The following is a 21,334-nucleotide window of genomic DNA, read 5'->3' as shown; positions in this document are numbered from 1 at the left end:
TATGATGCTTTAAAATCTTGTATGAAGCCACAACCTGTCCTTCATATTCCTCATGATTGCAAATGCAGCCTGCCCCTTTCAGATTACTCTATGGACCTCCAAAGAATCCAATATGCAAGAATCACCTTAGATCATGGTGTAGTTTTTAGAGTCACTACAATTCCCCCTTCTTGTCAATAGAAGCCATAACTGTGTTAAATAGAATTCTGTTTATCAACCTCAGAAGAAATAAGTCCTGGAACTATGCTCCAAGATCATACCATTGTCCCTCGCCTAGAGGCAGCAGTTCAATGCTGATGGTTACTATCAATGCATCATCTCCCTGCCTGAACATTTTACAGCACTCTTCCCAGTACAATTTTCATCTGTAGTTCTCTCAATTCGACAATTAGAAGCACTCGGTCTTTCCACATTTTACATGATAAATGATGACAAGTAGACAAAATGCTGATCGTCAGTATCAAATGTGGATGATCGGCAAATATTGGCGAGAATTGGACCTCGTTTTGTAGGGAATCAAGAACATAAACCATGCCCAACTATTCTGTGGTCTAAAGTTTTGGAGTATCACTGCACTGACCATGCCTTCAAATGTACCTAAAGGCAAAAATGTGGTCAATGCACAGCAGTGAAATTAACAATTGTCCCATTGAATAGTGTAAAGTAAAATAAAATGTCAATAAGAATGTCTTTTCAGGAAGATTTTTACAAAATGCCTGCAAGGTGGAAGGATTTATGGGACTACAGTTATTTAAACCTCAAAAGAAAATATACTACTTAAAAACTTTTTCTGAATCAGCCATATAGTGCACGATCTAAAACAAAATATCAGCCTGAAGAAATACTCTCCCCCTCTGGCCCTAGTCAGTTTAATAAACTTTCTGAAGTTTATAGAACAAAACAAAAGCTACAAGGTGTGTAATCAGTACACCATCATATTTTCTCATTTTCTCTCTACAAGACACATTTCTCTTTTTTCTTAAATACGCAATATAACCTTTACTTGAATTATGCTTTTGCAATTTGGCCTCTAGCTTTTCTTCAGATAATTTTGAAAAACAAATTAGTTTAAACTGCTGGAAAATGAAGTAAAATATTCTATTAATACAGTTGACTGAATGTTACAAATGCATCCTGTGAAATTAGGTACACTGCCCATGTTCAGACTCTACAATCTAAATCCATCTTGTGTCACAGCTCTGGGTTGCAATATCACATCCAAACCCTGGCTTTTGGGAGAAGCTGAAGCCTTCAAGTAAAAACTTTAATGAAGACACGAAAAGACACAAAGCTCCCTTTTTCCAATGAGAACAAAATCAACTTTCTTAACCTTTCCTCATACTGCTCTGCATTTTATAGTCAGCAAGCATTCATCTCCCCAACCCCAGCCAGGTTGTCAGATGGAACATCAGATTATAATGAGGCAATCCATCTTGAGGGAATAGAACTGAAAAAACTCCCCGTCTGAGACAATAAATGCCAGTCACTTGTGGATTTCAAACTTACAACCTTTCCTTCAGATGTTGAGTACAGGTTGTGTTAGCTTATATATTTATTGAATTGATAAAATATGCCACGCCAGCCATTTTATTTGAATTTTAAAGCCTGTCATAAGTAGGTTCTGAAAATATTGGGAACAATAAAAGAATCTTATGTAAATTGGAGACCAAATACAGTTATGTGGCTTTACAAATGCCAATCCTATAAATTTACATTATCTTTTTTTTTGTAAAATATGCTTTCCATTATATTACAGCAGTATTAATGTTCTATGTATTCAGATCATTAGAGATTAAACAGATTAAAGAACCATTTCATTTGAAAGTTAAGACACAAAATATAAAAAAGGCACAGGTTACAATCAGCTTGGAAATAACAAAACATAGTAGTGTTCCCAAATGTTGAATATCCACCCCAACATAATAAAATTTCTCAGGTTTTTGCAACATTTAAGTGGATTGGTTGTTTATAAATGAACTTTGGTGCAAATCACATCTCAGGAACACCCTGCTTTTACACTGTGACAATGTGACCCGTCCATCAGAGCTGATCAAAGCTCTGACCACGCTCAATGCTGGGGATGTTGGCCTGAGCAAGAGCAAGAACACGGACGTTGGTGCGCCTATCTTGACAATGGATTTGCAGGATCTTGCGGAGGCTGCGTTGGTGGTACCTCTCCAGTGCTTTGAGGACGGGTCACATTGTCCACATGCCCGATACGAGACTCCCAAAACAAGCGCTCTACTCGGAGCTCCGGCACGGCAAGAGAGCCCCAGGTGGGCAGAGGAAACGCTTCAAGGTCACCCTCAAAGCCTCCTTGAAAAAGTGTAACATCCCCACCGTCACCTGGGAATCCCTGGCCCAAGACCGCACAAAGTGGAGGAGAAGCATCCGGGAAGGCGCCGAACACCTCGAGTCTCTTCGCCGGTAGCAAGCGGAAGCCAAGTGCAGGCAGCGCAAGGAGCACACGTCAACCCAAGCACCCCACCCACCCGCCCGCCCCTTCAATCACCGTCTGCCCCACCTGTGACAGAGACTGTAGGTCCCACATTGGACTAATCAGTCACCTGAGAACTCATTTTTGATGTGGAAGCAAGTCATCCACGGTTCCGGGAAAAGCAGGCACTGGAAGGTCGGACACCGCGGGAGGTTCGGAGGTCAGACCGGGTGGAAGGAGAGACAGGAAGAAGCAGGCCCCGGGACGTCGGTACCATGGCGGCTGAAGATTGTCGGGCAGGAGTGCAGGAAAGGCGGAGCGAGGCGAGAGCGGACCCTATTGTGATGGCGCCGATGAAAATGGCTGCCATCCTTGCGGGCTCCGTGCGTACCAGGCAGCTAAATGTCCTTTGCTGCTTGGTGCGCTCGGCTCGTTAAGAAAAAAGCATTTCACTGACTGGATTTCACTTGTTGTATTTGGTTATGTGACAAATAAAATTGAAATTGATAAGAAGCAGCAGCTTTTACGGTACTGTTTTTAAAATGGTTGGCATGGAAAGAAGCAAGGTTGCTTTATGATTGGGTTTGAGTGCTTTGTGCATTGAGTGCTGCTGGAGTTTTGGTAAGTGGGAGAAAAATCATTTAAGTGTATTTTGTGAATTTTAGTGTGTTAAGAAGTCAATTATTTGAAGTAAGTTTAATTTTTTAAGGGTATATTAAACTATTGGGCAGTTTAAACCGGAAGTAGAATCCGGGTATAAAAGGGAGTACTTTGTGCATTGAGTGCTGCTGGAGTTTTGGTAAGTAGGAAAGTTCGGGCAAGTGGGAGGTGAGGGTGTGTTTTTTGCTCTGTTTTCCCCCCCCACTCCCAGGCTTAGACAGCACTGCGGAGGCGGAGCAGCGAGACGAGTCAACCAAACAGGCCCCACAGACAGTATTCAAGGAGGAGGTTGGTGATCAGCTGGTTGGTTGGTTTTCTTCCTTCTCTTCTCTTTTATACCTTTAAGTTGGTAAGTCCTATTGAATAGTGGTGTGATATTATCATCTATATCCAGGCAGGTCTTCATAACTAATAAGAAATTTAATTAATTATATAGAATGGAGCAGGTGATGTGTTACTGTTGTGAGATGTGGGAGCCGGTGGACCCCATTGAGGCTCACTGTGATTACATCTGCGACAAGTGTTTGCTGCTAGAGGAACTCAAGTTCCATGTTATGGAGCTTGAGACCGAGCTTCAGACACTGCGACACATCAGGGAGGGAGAGAAGTTCCTGGACTCTGTATCAGGAGGTGGTCACACCTATGAAGTTAATTACTGCAGATGTAGTCCGTGGTCAGGGACAGGACGGCGTGACTACGAGTGAGGAAGGTACAGGGATCCAGGATGTAGTGTTGAAGGAGACGCAGCCCTTGCTCTTGTCCAGCAGGATAGAGGTTCTTACTCCCTGTGAGGGCGGGAGCGGGGACTGCAGGGAGGATGAGCAACCTGGCCACAGCACCGTGGTACAGGGGGCCATTCAAGTGGAGGGAGTAAAAAGAAATGTTGTTGTGGTAGGGGATAGTATCATTAGGGGGATAGATAGGGTTCTCTGCAGTCAAGAGCGGGAGTCCCGAAGGCTGTGTTGCCTGCCCGGTGCCAGGGTTAAGGACGTCTCTTCTGGGCTGGAAAGAAACTTGGAGGGGGAGGATCCAGTTGTCGTGGTCCATGTTGGTACAAACGACGTAGATAGGACAAGGAAGACGGTTCTGTTAAAGGAGTATGAGCAGCTAGGGGTCAAATTAAAAAACAGAACCTCAAGGGTAATAATCTCTGGGTTATTACCTGAGCCACGAGCGAATTTGGCTAGGATAAATAAAGTTAGAGTTAAATGCGTGGCTCAAAGACTGGTGTGGGAGAAATGGGTTTTGCTTCTTGGGACACTGGCACCAGTACTGGGACAGGAGGGAGCTGTTCCGTTGGGACGGACTCCACTTGGCCAGTGCTGGGACTAGAGTCCTGGCGAATCATATAACTAGGGCTGTAGAGAGGGCTTTAAACTAATTAGTGGGGGGGGAGGTTTCTAGAGAGCAAATAATAGAAATGACAACAGAGAAGGTCATAGACTTAGGTAGCAGTGGGGGAATTAAAAAACAGAACGTGTCAGGAAGGGACAGAAGGTATGGAGTAAAAAGTAAAGTACTGAAAAGGGAAAAAACAGGAACTAAGTGTTACAAAACATATTTGAAAGTTCTTTATCTGAATGCACGTAGCATTCGTATCAAAATGAATGAGTTAACGGCACAAATAACGACATATGGGTATGATCTTGTGGCCATTACAGAAACATGGCTGCAGGGTGACCATGACTGGGAATTAAACATACCAGACTGGGAATTAAACATACCAGGTTATTTAACAATCAGGAAGGACAGGCAGGAAGGGAGAGGAGGTGGGGTGGCTATGTTAATAAAGGAAGGAATCACTATAATACAGAGAAATTATATTGGGTCAAAGGAGCAGGATAGTGAAACAGTTTGGGTGGAGATAAGGAATAATAAGGGGAAAAAAACACTAGTGGGTGTAGTCTATAGGCCTCCGAACAGTTGCAACTCTGTTGGACGGAGTATTAATCAGGAAATAGTTGAGGCTTGTAATAAGGGAACAGCTATAATTATGGGGGATTTTAATTATCATATTAACTGGACAAATCAAATTGGGCAGAGCAGCCTTGAGGATGAGTTCATCGAGTGTATTAGGGATGGGTTTCTTGAGCAGTATGTAACTGAACCGACCAGGGGGCAAGCAACCTTAGATTTGGTCCTGTGTAATGAGACAGGATTAATTAAAAATGTCCTAGTAAAGGATCCCCTTGGAATGAGTGACCATAACATGGTTGAATTCCATATTCAATTAGAGGGTGAGAAGGTTGGATCTCAAACAAGCGTGCTGAGCTTGAATAAAGGAGACTATGAAGGTATGAGAGCGGAATTGATTCGAGTGGACTGGGAAAATAGATTAAAAGGGTAAGACGGTACATGATCAGTGGTGTACATTTAAGGAGTTATTTTACAACTTCCAAAAAAAATATATTCCACTGAGGAAAAAAGGGTGTAAAAGAAAAGATAGCCATCTGTGGCTAAGTAAAGTAATTAAGGATAGTATCCGACTAAAAACAAGGGCATATAAGGTAGCCAAATCTAGTGGGAGGATGGAAGATTGGGAAGTCTTTAAAAGACAGCAAAAAATAACTAAAAGATTGATTAAGAAAGGGAAGATAGATTATGAAAGTAAATTAGCAAAAAATATAAAAAAGACAGCAAAAGTTTCTATAGTTATATAAAAAGAAAAAGGGTGGCTAAAGTAAATGTTGGTCCCTTAGAGGATGAGACCGGGAAATTAATGGTGGGAAACATGGAGATGGCAAAAACACTGAACAATTATTTTGTATCAGTCTTTACAGTAGAGGACACTAAGAATATCCCAACACTGGACAAACAGGGGGCTCTAGGGGGGGAGGAACTAAATATGATTAAAATCACTAAGGAAGTGGTACTTGGTAAAATAATGGGACTCAAGGCGGATAAATCCCCTGGACCTGATGGCTTGCATCCTAGGGTCTTGAGGGAAGTGGCGGTAGGGATTGTGGATGCATTGGTAATAATTATCCAAAACTCACTGGACTCAGCAAAGGTCCCGGCAGATTGGAAAACTGCTAATGTAACACCCTTATTTAAAAAGGGTAGTAGGCAGAAGGCTGGAAACTATAGACCCGTTAGCCTAACATCTGTGGTTGGTAAAATGTTGGAGTCCATTATTAAGGAGACAGTAACGGGACATTTGGATAAACATAATTTAATAGGACAAACTCAGCATGGTTTCACGAAGGGGAAGTCATGTTTGACAAATTTGCTGGAGTTTTTTGAGGATGTAACATACAGGGTGGATAAAGGGGAACCAGTGGACGTAGTGTATTTAGACTTCCAAAAGGCATTTGACAAGGTGCCACACAAAAGATTATTGCTCAAGATAAAAAATCACGGGATTGGGGGTAATATTCTGGCGTGGGTGGAGGATTGGCTCTCTAACAGAAAGCAGAGAGTTGGGATAAATGGTTCGTTCTCAGGCTGGCAACCAGTAACTAGTGGTGTTCCGCAGGGGTCAGTGCTGGGTCCCCAACTCTTTACAATCTATATTAACGATTTGGAGGAGGGGACCGAGTGTAACATATCAAAGTTTGCAGATGATACAAAGATGGGACGGAAAGTAGTGAGTGAGGAGGACATAAAAAACCTGCAAAGGGACATAGACAGGTTAAGTAAGTGGGCAGAGATTTGGCAGATGGAATACAATACTGGAAAGTGTGAGGTTATGCACTTTGGCAGGAAAAAATCATAGAGCAAGTTATTATCTTAATGGCAAGAAACTGGAAAGTACTGTAGTACAAAGGGATCTGGGGGTCCTGGTGCACGAAACTCAAAAAGTTAGCATGCAGGTGCAGCAAGTGATCAAGAAGGCCAATGGAATGTTGGCTTTTATTGCTAGGGGGATGGAATATAAAAACAGGGAGGTATTGCTGCAGTTGTACAAGGTATTGGTGAGACCGCACCTGGAATACTGCATACAGTTTTGGTGTCCATACTTAAGAAAAGACATACTTGCTCTCGAGTTAGTACAAAGGAGGTTCACTCGGTTAATCCCGGGGATGAGGGGGTGGTCATATGAGGAGAGGTTGAGTAGATTGGGACTCTACTCATTGGAGTTCAGAAGAATGAGAGGCGATCTTATTGAAACATATAAGATTATGAAGGGGCTTGATCGGGTGGATGCGGTGAGGATGTTCCCAATGAAGGGTGAAACTAGAACTAGGGGGCATAATCTTAGAATAAGGGGCTGCTCTTTCAAAACTGAGATGAGGAGAAACTTCTTCACTCAGAGGGTGGTAGGCTTGTGGAATTTGCTGCCCCAGAAAGCTACATCATTAAATAAATTTAAAACAGAAATAGATAGTTTCCTAGAAGTAAAGGGAATTAAGGGTTACGGGGAGCGGGCAGGAATTTGGACATGAGTCTAGGTTCGGAATGGTCATGGCCCTGTGGGTAGTGGAGTGGGCTCAGGGGCCGTGTAGCCTGGTTCTGCTTCTACTGTGTTCTGGTTCTGCTCCTACTGTGTTCTAATTCTGTGTTAGATTTCAGGAGATGGTTTTATTCCTGTTCCTGGCTGGGGTGGAGATCGCCTTTACAGAAGGTAAGTACTGTAGAAAATATAGGGACAGAGTGATCTCCTGGAAGAATTTCGATCGCCTAGATGGGTCGGAGAGAAATTTCCCAGATTTTTTTCTCCCAAATTGGCCATTGGGTCTTTATCTGGTTTTTCGCCTCTCCCGGGAGATCACATGGGTTCAGGTGGATGCAGAGTGATAGAAGATTTGAGGTTAGGATCAGATCAGCCATGATCTTATTGAATGGTGGAGCAGGCTCGAGGGGCCGATTGGCCTACTCCTGCTCCTATTTCTTATGTTCTTATGTCCTTATGTAAAATACGTTAAAAAAGAAAAGCACCAAAAAGGTTTTTTTAATCCTAATTTTGCTATCCCCACTGTTATCACTTTTTTGCAGTTCTGAAATAATGGCCCAGAATTTGCAGTCCTGATGACGGTGAACTGGCAGTGTTCGCCGTCATTCCGCCTTTGGAACTGACCACAGCCTCAGGATTTAGCACATGCGCAGCCTAATGCGGAAATCCTGAAGTTGCGGCCTGTCATTCACTGCTTCTCCACAGACTGCGCTGTGGGCCCCCACCCCCGCCAGAGCCGGCCATCAGTGAAATCTCTCAAATCAGAGAAAATGAAAACTTCAGCTCTTCCGCAGTAATTACACTGTTAAATTCCCACTAAAGGTTAGACCCAAAGGGATTAGGTGTAACTGGGTATTTAACAGCATATTGACTGCTAAACAAAGGTTATGGCCCTGAAAAACTAATTTTAATTTTGTGTTGTGTCAAATGTATCAATTTTAATAAAAAATTAAATTTTAAGAAACTTTTTTTTAAAAATGGTCATATTTATTTCAGATTTGTCTTTTCCCCCCAGGCAAGAGTCCCAATCTTTGTTTTGCTCCCTGTAACATTTTTAAAAAGCTAGAATTTTAGGTGCTTACCCACTTCCTGGTTTGCTGTGTGAGAATTCTGCATTTTGATTGGCTGCTTAGACAGCATGTTGGTGTTACAGCAGTTCGCACTATGGGATTCCCACTAAACTCCGTTGATTTGAATTACACGTCGGAAAACCCGAACTTCTTGACACAGAGATCACTAGATCTTTGTGTGAAGCTTATTTTGGGGCCAGCGGTGAAAGCCTTTGCTTCGCCGCTGATCATAAATTCCAGGCCAATGTGGTAATGGCTTGCAAAAATTGCCAGATTACAAAATTGTATAGGTAGGTGAGTTTTAATTTAATATCAGGTTAAAGAACTGTCTGGGGGATTAACACACAAGGATAGACTCCACTTTATCAGAGAAGAGCAATTTTAAAGAAATCTTGAAAGTCACTGGACAAAAAAATGCATGGCACTCTGTAATATCATAAGGTTTCTGTCATGCTTAAAGTCATGACTTAATTGCCCTTGCTGTGGCAGATGACTTTTCACCCCAGAGAAACCAGTGTGCTCTGGAAGTAGCTTCAGCTGTTAGAATCTTACATTAGTTCTTAAAACCTCATCATGAATTACTGTAAAATCAGGTACATAAGAATATAAGAAATAGGAGCAGGAGTAGGCCATTCGGCCCTTCGAGCCTGCTCCGCCATTCAATGAGATCATGGCTGATCTTCTGCCTCAACTCCATTCACCGGCCCTATCGCCATATCTCTTGATGCCTTTACTAGTCAGAAATCTATCGACTTCTGTTTTGAATATAACCAATGACTGAGCCTCCACAGCCCTCTGGGGTAGAGAATTCCAAAGATTCACCACCCTCTGTGTGAAGAAATTTCTTCTCATCTCAGTCCTGAATGGCCTACCCTTTATCCTGAGGCTGTGGCCCCTTGTTCTAAACTCCCCAGCCAAGGGAAACATTCTCCCAGCATCCACCCTATCAAGCCCTGTAATAATTTTGTATGCTTCAATGAGATCCCCTCTCATTCTTCTGAATTCAAGAGAATACAGGCCTAGTTTGCTGTTCCATGTTTTCTGATGCTTTCAAGATGCAGTTATGTTCTAGATGGTTCTAGAACTGATTTTACAGCAGCAAATCTTTTTTTTTAAATTTGTCACAATAGCTTGTTTATTAAAATTAATAATAGCTATCATCCAAATTAATTCTGGATATTAAACATAACATGGTTCTTTATATAAAACATACACAATTAGAAATTAGAAAAACCTGGCAAAACTGAAAGTAACGCACTTTTCACCAAGGATGTTACTTGTGGTAGTTGAAGTGGATGTCATGTTTTTTACTGCATTTCCAGGACAGGGTTTCCAAAGAAAACCACAGAACATTTAATACAGTTCCTGGAATGTAGTGCGATTGGAGCAGATGCCATAGTCAATTAGTTTCATGAGGAAGATATATTCATGCAGTTTGTTGATTTGTTATTTCGCTCAGTAGGTTTTCTATGCAGCAAAGTGTTACTTTGAATAATTTAACCAAATCCAGGTGATCTTTGTGTTTTTTTAAATAACTCAATGAGGGCATCTTCACCTCTAAGTCATTTGGGGAATGAGGTAACATTAAATGCTCAACAAGAATTTCACCAGGCTGAATTAGATTTTTTTTTTTTTTTTTTTAAAAAGATATTACAGTAGTACTAATTTATCTTCTGCAGCGTTAACAGACAAAATGACAAACAACTGTCTTCACTCACCTATCACTCTCCAATTCTCTCCCACTTCCCCTTTTGTGTTTGTTTGTCTTCCATTCCCTAAATCTCCTTTCTCTTTATATGTTTCAATTTCATTTGTCATCATCTTTAACTGACTGCATTACTCTTTCTTCCTCCAAATCTCTCCTTCTGCAGGTCTCATTTTTCTTTGACTGCCTCTCACATCTAGTTTCTCTCCCTTCTTCTCTGTATGTCTCTCTCCTCCCCTCCAAGAGAGACCAGGAACTTGAGGCACCAACCCTTTGACAGATGCAGATAATAATCCCTCCCTTTATTGTGTTACAACCCTTATCGTAAAAGTTGAGTTATCAAGGAAAAAAATGCTGATAAAAAAAATTTGATAATTTGATTGGTTGATGATATTTACTAGTTACAATTAGAATTCTGAGTTGGATGTTATACTGTTTTATAAGGACAGGATCATTATACTATATAATGCATCATGTACTGCTTGGATGCTAAGATGAAACAGTTTTCCTTTATATGCCACAGTCTAATTGCTTTAAGTAAACACAGGGTAAGGTCAGAGTTTAAGTGCCTTTTGGTGAGGGAAATGTGCACATATAAAGTTTCATGAAAATTTTAGGCTGCAGATCTGGACTGGAGGTGAAATGTCTGGCTTACTTGATTCTTTTTAAAAACTTAAATAGATCTCTTTTCTTTCAGGAATATCAATCTGCTTCTAAGATTTTCAACCTCTTGGCTGCTCTCATATTTTAAATTATCCTCTCAAGACTATCCAGGGTCTACAATTGGCCAGAATTACTATGATTTGCTGCTGTTTTACTTTGAGACAATCAGAACTGAAGAGGTAGGGAATGTATGAATCTAAAATGTGCAAAGCAGCTAGAAAACTGCAAATCAGAAATTACTTATCTTACAAAAGCCACCAATTATGGATGGCCAGTCAGGAGAACATACCAAGAAAATAATACAAAGGTGATCCAATCAAATCAACCAAGACGCTTATTTGGGGAAAAAAAAAAGACCAATTTCTCAGTATTTGAAATTTCTAATGACCAAAGATTTTAAAGAAAATAAAAACAATAACATGATTAAATTAACCTACTGAACTGTCTTTTAATACTTTGAAGGTTTTACTTGTATACCTCCCCCTCCTCTAAAATATTTTTGCCGAGAGCACTGATGCTATTTGCTGAAGGCAGATCCTGCTGTCTGAGCATGTGCAATGTGCATACTTTTCTAGGATTCATAGGCAGTATTTAGTCAGACCAACTGTTTCTCCTCAGCTTTCAGCAATACTTGTTTGATGGTAAACAGAAAACAAATTTCAAAAGCTTTATCCAGGTAAAATTTATTTGTGACTTTAAAAAAGAGGGTGAGTGCAAGAGCAAGAGACTTTCCTCATTCTAGTTTGAGTTCTTTTTCTTTTAAATCAAGTGATTTTTGAAAATTTCTCAGGCAAGTCTCTGATTAGAGTCAACTGTGTTTTATTTATAGTTTAAAAATGTAAACATCCCAACTATTGACAGCTGATAGAAAAAATAAAAATAAAAAAGAGAAACAAAATTGGGGTCAAAAATTTTAATACTCTAATCAACTGCTCCACATGGTTTGCAAAATTGAGGCAATATACATTAGAAAAGATACATCAGCATCACAGCCAATGTTCCCCCTAAAGTGCGCAGCGCACGAAAAAAAAAATTAGAGGGAACATTGATCACAACAATCTTCTAGCATTACCTCCTCCTGAGAATGCTTTATATAGGATTTATTAAATTGCTCAAAAAAAAGTCCCATCTTGTGATTTAGTTTTCTGCTTTTTTACCTTTTCGCCATAACTACTAACCACCACAAATAATAACACTTGAAAGAACAAGTAAATGTATTGTAAATTCAAGTGTTCCTCCTCCGCTAGGAGCGCATAACAGTTTGATGAGCAGAATTATTTTCTTGAAAAATTGAATTTTGCACCCAGCAACATGCCAAGCTATATTTTATTTAACACATTATTTACAAGAGCCTTCTCTGGCTTAGTAATTGTTCCCCAGCGCTCAAAATAGCTCATGCTAGACACATGGGTACAGATAATTGTCAGCCTACACACTAGATGGCTCTTAAAAACTTACAATCTTCAAACAAAAATGGTTGACTTCTCACGTGCTAATTTTTTTTAAATGGCGCCAAATATTCAGAATGTTTGTGGAAGAGCTGATCGCCAAAATGAACAGCTAGTTGGGTAGAATGAGACATTTACGCAATTGTCAGCAAGTGGGACTCTGCTTTCTGTAGCTGTCTCTTGGAAATATGTTGACACTACCAAATGAGACTTTTATAGTAAAAGCTTTGTGTTACAAGCACTGGTGTTTTAGGCGTTTACAGAGGATCCATTTTAAGGAATATCTTTGATTTCAGAAACTAGTCAAATTCTTTTCATTTAAATACCTTAAAAGGATTAAGACAAAAAATATATATCTGGTTATCAACCACAGCATATAGCTACTAATATACTGACTTTTTATAATCCCAATTCTTATATCACTTATAATACTGAAGTTTACTGAATTAAAGTAGCTAAATTTTGAATTGCTACATAATTAAGTATATTTTTGCAACCTCAGTAAGTTTAAATGCAATTGTAAACCGGTGGTAAAAAAGATATTCCTGTCTCAGCGATCATGAAAGACAAAATGGAAGCATTCTACTTCCATTCGGACACTTCCGTTATGTACTCTCAAACCCCACATTCCTTAGCTGTGTCACTGTAGGTTATTTGACCATCAACAGAGCAGATGATAAAGCCAGTAGGTTGTCTGCATCTGTAAATCTACAAATCTTTGCTTCTGGAGAGATGGATAGACAAATCTGACTATATAAATTTAAATGCAAATTACATCATATCTGTTTATTTTTTAAATAGATGCGAGACAAGACAATTCTCTCTACAGGTTAGCATTCCCAGTCCATTAGCAAAGCCTCTTCAGGCTTCAAAAGTCACACTTTTTCATATTTCCTGTTTAATACAAGACATTTAGCGTACAGATCTTTCATCACAGTTGCTAAATCAGCTAGTCTTTAGGAAAAACACTGAACTTAAGGCTTACGTTAGCACTTCACTCAAAAACCCACACACATTCCAATTCTCATAGTTTTTGCTTCATGTAAAAGATGCATCTCCAGTTCTCTTATTTCTTCAAAAAAACATAATTCGCTAAGTGGGATGTGTTAGCAGCACAAAAGTGGCTATAGCTATTATACTAACACACAAAATTTAATCTAGAAATTAAACCCCTTTAAATTCTACTGCCCTCACCCCCGACAATAATGAAAAGCATGAGGAGAGCTTTTTTAACATTTTACTATTTTCAGTTTGTGCTAGCTGAGCACACCGAAGCCACATGTTGCCACCCTGGTGTAGTTTTATTTTATTTTCCGTACACTCCATTACACTGTGCTGAGGCAGATACTATAGGCTCAACAATCTCTGTACCTGATGCTGAAATTTCACAGACCGAATAAAGTGCTCAACTATTAGTCCACTATTCCAATAAAGTTATGTTAAACAACACTTAGCATTACACTTCCATAGTACTAGCTTTATGTGGAGTCAGTTGCTCACAAGAATGTAAGACATTTTCTATTAATAAAATTGTGATATTCAAAAGTTTATAATTCTCAACATACACCTCCTCATTTCATTACCAAGTTGTTTCCCCAGTTTTCAACTAACTGTCCCACTGATGTGCATGCATTAATTGTTCAACCCATCACCTACTAGAAAAAAATATACATGAAGGGGTTTTGTACTTTTCAACACTATTAATGGAAACATTAGCTGCCCGCATGAGGTTATAATTATAAATATTCAATAGTAATTTAAAAATTAAATACAAATACTGTATTTAAAAACCTGAACATATCATTCCATATTCAAAAGGGTTGAACAGGGTATTCTGTCAAAAAAGAGTTTATTGAAATGGACCAATGTTATACTTCCTCAATCGGATCTGTACTCCAACAATTTGTCATGTTCAAAAATACTGTTAGCATGGTACTAATTTTATTGATCTAAATTTTATGTTCTGAAAATGAAGTACACGTATAGGAAGTTTACTTCCTGTAATAACGATTCAGTACTTAAAGTACAGCTTTAGTGCTGAACATTGTATAACAAAATACCTTATTTGTCGTATCAGCATATTACCAAAAGTTTAGCACTTTTCTGGACTGTTGTAGAAGTATATTTTACAAGAGCTTCCTTCAGAAGAAAGTCACATCGCAATATAGCATTTATATGTCTTCTGTTCTGAACCATGTCAAATGTTACTCAGAATTTTACATAAACCAGAAGCAGCACAATTGATTTTCTAATTAATTTATATGTCTGAAAAAATACTTCCACAGTAAAGATGTTTGTTCCATGTTTGTTTTGCATTTTGTTTCTAAACAGCTTCTGAAGCTCAACATATTTTGAGTCTGACTGCAAGATGCTGCAAACTTCAGTCATGTTTCAGTTCCTCTAAATCACTTGTGGTTTTAACTAGAGTACTTGAAAATAAAGCTTCATCTGTTGCAGACCTGTTGAACCTTTAAAGATTTAAATTGGCTACAAATACTAATTCACTGAAGTATTGGGAATGCCAAAGGCAGCATTTATCACTGTATTATGTTTAAATAACTTTGCTTACCTTCAGAATGTTTCAGTTTATTTCAAAGCTTTAAATTTGTACAGTTCCCTGAATTTCTTTCTGCTTGCTTCCTGTTAGCTGCATGTTGAACGTCAGACTTCCTCACCGCACCTCAGTTGAGATCAGTGCTCTCACAGTGGTTAGACTCAGTGGAACAACACAATTGGCTTGTTTCCACCTTTTTAAAATCACACATAGTAACAGTAAATGTAATGGTGACCTAAAAAGAACTCTTTAGAACACTTATCACATGCTTCTGCCAGAAATATATTGACAATTTCTGCCACATACCCTATACTAATTTTAAAAAGACTTGCATTTATATAGCGCCTTCCACGACCTCACGGGAAGTCAAAAGTGCTATACAGCCAATGAAGTACTTTTGCGGTGTAGTCACTGTTGTAAGGTCAGAATGCATTTACATGCTGATAGTTGTCATTCTATTCAGTTAAAAAGTTATGTATTTTTATTTGGTATGTCTGATAATTACACTTTTTTTTATATTTCACATCTTCACAAACCTTCTGGAAGTAAAAACAATAGCCAGGCTGGAATTCACTGGTTTTCCTCTGACTATCCCAGCTACTGGGAGTTCCAGAACTGTAACTTATAAAGTAGAAACAGCAATGCTTGCGACAGCAGTATTTATAGCAGAACCAAAACTGTGGGGAGCTTTTAATTTTCACATCAACACACAAAATATCTTTAACGGGAGTCATTTTTCTCATACACTTTTCGCTGAGCGAGATCTAAATTATACTTCCTAATATTTTTGATCAGTTTTTTTTTTTTTAAAAGTTGAACTTTCTTACATTTGCTGAGTTACTTGATCCACAAAGGAAGCAGCCAACATCCTTTTGACAGCTTGCTACACAGCAGAAAGCTGCTCAATTTCCTCTTAGGGTTCTGTCATCTGCAAAGTTTACATATTTGAGCAAATCAAATTACATTGGAGTTGCATGTCACTCACATAAAAAATCTGTACATATTCAGGTGAATACTTAAATTTACAAGTACATTTTAATAGGTACATAAATAGTTGGGTATATTACCCTCTCACTATAAACATGTGGACAAAATGCCTATGGGCATATGCCAGTCAGACTAAATTATACTAAATGGACTTGAGAAAGTTTCAAAATATGTGGACTCCTTTCTTGTGGGCTCATTGCATCCTATTTCCCATCCGTTTCTGTTCTATTACCCGGCTCCCTGCCCTGCCGATTGTTCCAGAGTGACAGAGAATTTAGTCCTCCGATATCTGCTCCGGCAACACTACGGACATTTTCTAAAGCAGCCTGAATCACCATAAATACAGTGCATTAATCAGCATTTAGATCCTCCTAATATAAAAATATTAAACAGGACAGTATAATTGTTCTACTATTAAAACTTAAATAATATAACCAGATTTGTAATAATAACATAAGAAATAAGAGCAGGAGTAGGCCATATGGCCCCTTGAGCCTGCTCCGCCATTCAATGAGATCATGGCTGATCATCGGCCTCAACTCCACTTTTCTGCCCAATCTCCATATCCCTTGATTCCCCTCGAGTCCAAAAATCTATCTACCTCAGCCTGGAATATACTCAAAGACTCAGCATTCACAGCCCTCTGGGGCAGAGAATTCCGAAGAGTCACAACCCTCAGTGAAGAAATTCCTCCTCATCTCAGTCTTAAATGGCCTACACCTTATCCTGAGACTATGCCCCCTAGTTCTAGACTCTCCAGCCAGGAGAAAGAACCTCTCAGCATCTACCCTGTTAATCCCCCTCAGAATCTTGTATGTTTCAATGAGATCATCTCTCATTCTTCTAAACTCCAGAGAGTATAGGCCCATTCTACACAATCTCTCATCATAGGACAGCCCTCTCATCCCAGGAATCAATCTAGTGAACCTTCGTTGCATCGCCTCCAAGGCAAGTATATCCTTCCTGTGCACAGTGCTCCAGGTGTGGTCTCACCAAGGCCCTGTACAATTGTAGTAAGACTTCTTACTCTTATACTCCAACCCTCTTGCAATAAAGGCCAACATGCCATTTGCCTTCTTTAGTGCTTGCTCTACCTGCAAGCTAGCTTTCTCGCACGAGGACACCCAAATCTCTCTGAACACCAACATTTAAAAGTTTCTCACCATTTAAAAAAATTCTGTTTTTCTATTCTTCCTACCAAAGTGAATAACCTCACATTTCCCTACATTATACTCCACCTGCCACCTTACTGCCCACTCACGTAGTCTATCTATATCCCTTTGCAGACTCATTGGGGGAGAAATTGGGTGGAGCCACAAACGGGGCGCCAAGCTCGCCTGGGCGCCGGATTTAGCGCTGCGTTTGGAGCAGTAGCTACCGCCGGAAATTCAGCTTGAGCGCCCCAAGAGGGACATGGGGCGAGGCTCGAGGCACTCCGCGTCCCCTCTTAGGGCGCTGAAACTGAATATCGCAGCGTAACGTGCCGCAGCACCACACGCTGCGGCACGGTGCGCTGCGGTACTGCAGGCCTTCCTCCCATTCTTAAGGGGGAGGGGTCTGCACCAGCGCGATCGGAGATCGCGAGTGCCGGCAAAAGAGCCCGGCACCGAGGAGAAGTACCGGGCTCTCGGAAAACAGCTGGCAATGCCACAGGGGGCGAGATCAGGAGGCCGGGGACGGAGGTGCTGGCAGGCGGCCGCCGAAAAAAACGGCCGCCCCGCACCTCCACCTTAATTTGCGCCACTGCCGCCCCAGGAAGGCCCCGTGAACCGGGCGCCATTTGTGAACGGCGCTACCTGCCAAATATCGCGATCGGGGCGGTAGCGGGCTGCTGCACACACCGATGACGTCATCGGAGGCGGTGCAGCACAACAGGCTAATGCCGCCATTAGCGCCCCAGCTAAATATCGCAGGAGGCGCAGCCAGTGGCGCTAAAGCCACTGAGTGCCCTCATTAGGCGCTAACTGGTGGCGCAGCCCACCAAATTTCTAGGCCATTGTGTTCTCCTCACAGCTTACTGTCCCACCTAGCTTTGTATCATCAGCAAACTTGGATACATTACTCGGTCCCTTCATCTAAGTCATTAATATAGATTGTAAATAACTGAGACCCCAACACTGATCCTTGCGGCACCCCACTAGTTAGAGCCTGCCAATGTGAAAAAGATCAGTTTATCCCTACTCTCTGTTTTCTGTCCGTTAACCAATCCTCTATCCATGCTAATATATTATCCCCAATCCCGTGAGCCCTAATCTTGTGTAATAACCTTTTATGTGGCACCTTATCGAATGCCTTTTGGAAATCCAAATATACTACATCTACTGGTTCTCCTTTATCTACCCTGCTAGTTACATCCTCAAAAAACTCTAATAAATTTGTCAAACATGATTTCCCTTTCATAAAACCATGTTGACTCTGCCTAATCATGTTATGATTTTCTAAGTGCCCTGATATCACTTCCTTAACAATGGATTCCAGCATTTTCCCGACTACTGATGTCAGGCTAACTGGCCTGTAGTTCCGTTTTTTCTCTCCCTCCTTTCTTGAATAGCGGTGTTACATTTGCGACCTTCCAATCCGCTGGGACCATTCTAGAATCCAGGGAATTTTGGAAGATCAAAACCAATGCATCAACTATCTCTTCAGCCACCTCTTTTAGAACCCTAGGGTTTAGGTCCAGGGGATTTATCGGCTTTTAGTCCCATTAGTTTCTCTAGTACTTTTTCTCTACTTACATTAACTACGTTAAGTTCCCTCACCCTCATTAGCCCCTTGGTTCCCCACCATTTTTGGTATGCTTTTTGTGTCTTCTACTGTGAAGACAGACACAAAATATTTGTTAACGTGAAGGAGTACAAGAGAATTAAACAAACAACTTTCAGGTGTAATAGTCTTTATTCTGTGATTAAAGTAATCCATGCAATCAGGAAATTAAAAGGACCTTTGCGACTTCTCCATTCCCACACCTTATCTCAGTCTTCTATTCTTTTTGACCAGCAAATATTAAAAGTGTAAAAGAGGAAAAAAAACAGGTCCTCTTAAACCATCCTTTAGCTATTCATGCTCTGCCTTTTGTATGTCTTTAATTTCTTTCATTATGCCTCCATTTGTCTCCTATCAATTCTGCCATTTAACCATCTCCTGTTCTCCACCCAAGCAATTCATAAGTCATTCTATTTCATTTTTTGTGTGTGTTTTTTCCCTTCCCCTTGTTCGGTTTCTTTTTGAACGCTGTTCATCTGTAATATCTTCCAGTCCTGAGGAAAGGTCTTAAGACCCGAAATGTCGACTGACTTGTTTTTCTCCACAGATTCTGCCTGACCTGTGAGGAGGATTCAAAGAGGCTTCAAGGGGATATAGACAGGCTAAGTGAGTGGGCAAGAACATGGCAAATGGAATATAATGTGGAGAAATGTGAAGTTATCCACTTTGGTAGGAAAAATAGAAGAGAGTATTTTTTAAATGGTGAGAGATTGGGAAACGTTGGTGTTCAGCAGGACCTGGGTGTCCTTACACATGAATCACTGAAAGTTAACATGCAGGTACGGCAAGCAATTAGGAAAGAAAATGGTATGTTGGTCTTTATCACGAGGATTTGAGTATGAGAATAAAGACATCTTACTGCAATTATATAGGGCTCTGGTGAGACCACACCTGGAGTATTGTGTACAGTTTTGGTCTCCTTACCTAAGGAAGGATATACTTGCCATAGGGGGAGTGCAACGAAGGTTCACCAGACAGATTCCTGGGATGGGGGATTGTCCTATGAGGAGAGATTGAGTAGACTAGGCCTATATTCTCTCGAGTTTGGAAGAATGAGAGGTGACCTCATTGAAACATACAAAATTCTTACAGGGCTTGCTTGACAGGGTAGATGCAGGAAGGATGTTACCCCTGGCTGGGGAGTCTAGAACCAGGGGTCTCAGAATAAGGGATCGGCCATTTAGGACCGAGATGAGGAGAAATTTCTTCACTCAGAGGGTGGTGAATCTTTGGAATTCTCTACCTCAGAGGGCTGTGGAGGCTTAGTCGTTGAGCATATTCAAGACAGAGATCGATAGATTTTTTAATATTAAGGGAATCAAGGGATACAGGGATAGAGCAGGAAAGTGGAGTTGAGGTAGAAGATCAGCCATGAGCTTATTGAATGGCAGAGCAGGCTCAAAGGGCTGAATGGCCTACTCCTGCTCCTATTTGTTATGTTCTTATGACCTGCTGAGTATTTCCAGATTAAAGCAGAATTTTGGGTCTAGTGAAGAGTCCAACCTGAAAGGATAAGCAACCTTTCTCTTTTCAAATGCTGGCTGATAAAAGTGCATTTCTTGCACCTTCTGTTTTTAATCACTTATCCATCTATCCAATTATACACTTCAGTTTTCTTGGGCGTGTGTGTGTTTATTAAAGTTTTTAGTCACATCTATGCTAATCTCAACTACTCCTTGTGATAGCGAGGTCCCCATTCTATCCACTCTTTGGATAAAGAAGTTTCTTCCGAATTCCCTATTGGATTTATTAGGACTATCTTATATTTATGGCCCCTTGTTCTGGTCTCCCCCGCAAGTAGAAACATCTTCTTTACAACTACACTACCAAACCCTTTCATAATCTTAAAGACTTTTATCAGGTCACCTCTCAGTCTTCTCTTTTTCTAGAGTAAAGAGGCCCAGCCTGTTCAATCTTTCCTCATAGGGATAACCTCTCAGTTCTGATATCATTCTCGTAAATTTTGTTTGTACCTTCTCCAGAGGGTGGTTAGAATCTGGAACTCGCTATCATAAGGAATAGTTGAGGAGACTAGCATAGATGTATTTAAGGGGAAGCTACATAAACACATGAGGGAGAAAGGAATAGAAGGATATGTTAATGGGGTTAGATGGAGAAAGGCTGACTATTCTTTATTATATTTTCAGTTTCTAGATGTTTTTCTATTACATCTTTAAGTAAGGATTCCATTAATTTTCGTACCATGGACGTTAAATTAATTGGTCTATGGTTCCCTGGACTTGTTCCATCTCCATTTGAAATATATATATGATGATTGTTGGCATCTATGACCTGAGCTACTGACAAGTGTGGACAAATTATATGGACTTCCAGAAGGGATTTGATAAAGTCCCTCATAAGAAACTGTTAAAGTTGAAGCCCATGGAATTGAAGGCAAATTATTGACCTGGTTAGGAAATTGGCTGAGTGGCAGGAGACCGAGAGGAGGGATAATGAGCAGCTACTCGAATTGGCAGGATATCCCCCGAGGTGGTGTCCCACAGGAATCAGTGTTGTGGCTTCAACCATTCACTGTATTTATTAACGACTTGCATGATGGGATAGAAAGCCACATATCCAAATTTGCTGATGACGCAAGGATAGGCGGCATTGTAGTTGAAAGCATAAAATTACAAAGAGATATTGATAGATTA

General features: G+C 40.4%; 1 protein-coding gene across 3 annotated transcripts in view; it reads right to left on the bottom strand.

Annotated features, from left to right (window-relative positions):
* The window catches only part of LOC147120347 (WAS/WASL-interacting protein family member 1-like), a 123,774-nt gene that overhangs the window by 66,926 nt on the left and 35,514 nt on the right, over positions 1 to 21,334 (bottom strand). The window contains exon 1 of one of the 3 annotated variants that reach the window (XM_085986147.1): positions 14,946 to 15,109. The exons of the other annotated variants lie outside the window; for them this stretch is intronic. The gene's annotated coding sequence lies outside the window, so the exon portion shown is untranslated. Of the gene's footprint in view, positions 1 to 14,945; positions 15,110 to 21,334 lie in introns of those variants that run through there. 3 annotated transcript variants of the gene reach the window in all.

Source organism: Somniosus microcephalus, chromosome 4, assembly GCF_052327205.1.
Source record: "Somniosus microcephalus isolate GS21.2 chromosome 4, FLI_Smic_1.0, whole genome shotgun sequence".
Classification (NCBI taxonomy): Eukaryota; Metazoa; Chordata; class Chondrichthyes; order Squaliformes; family Somniosidae; genus Somniosus; species Somniosus microcephalus.
Note: the sequence above shows the minus strand (reverse complement) of the source record. Positions and strands in the feature narration are given on the sequence as shown.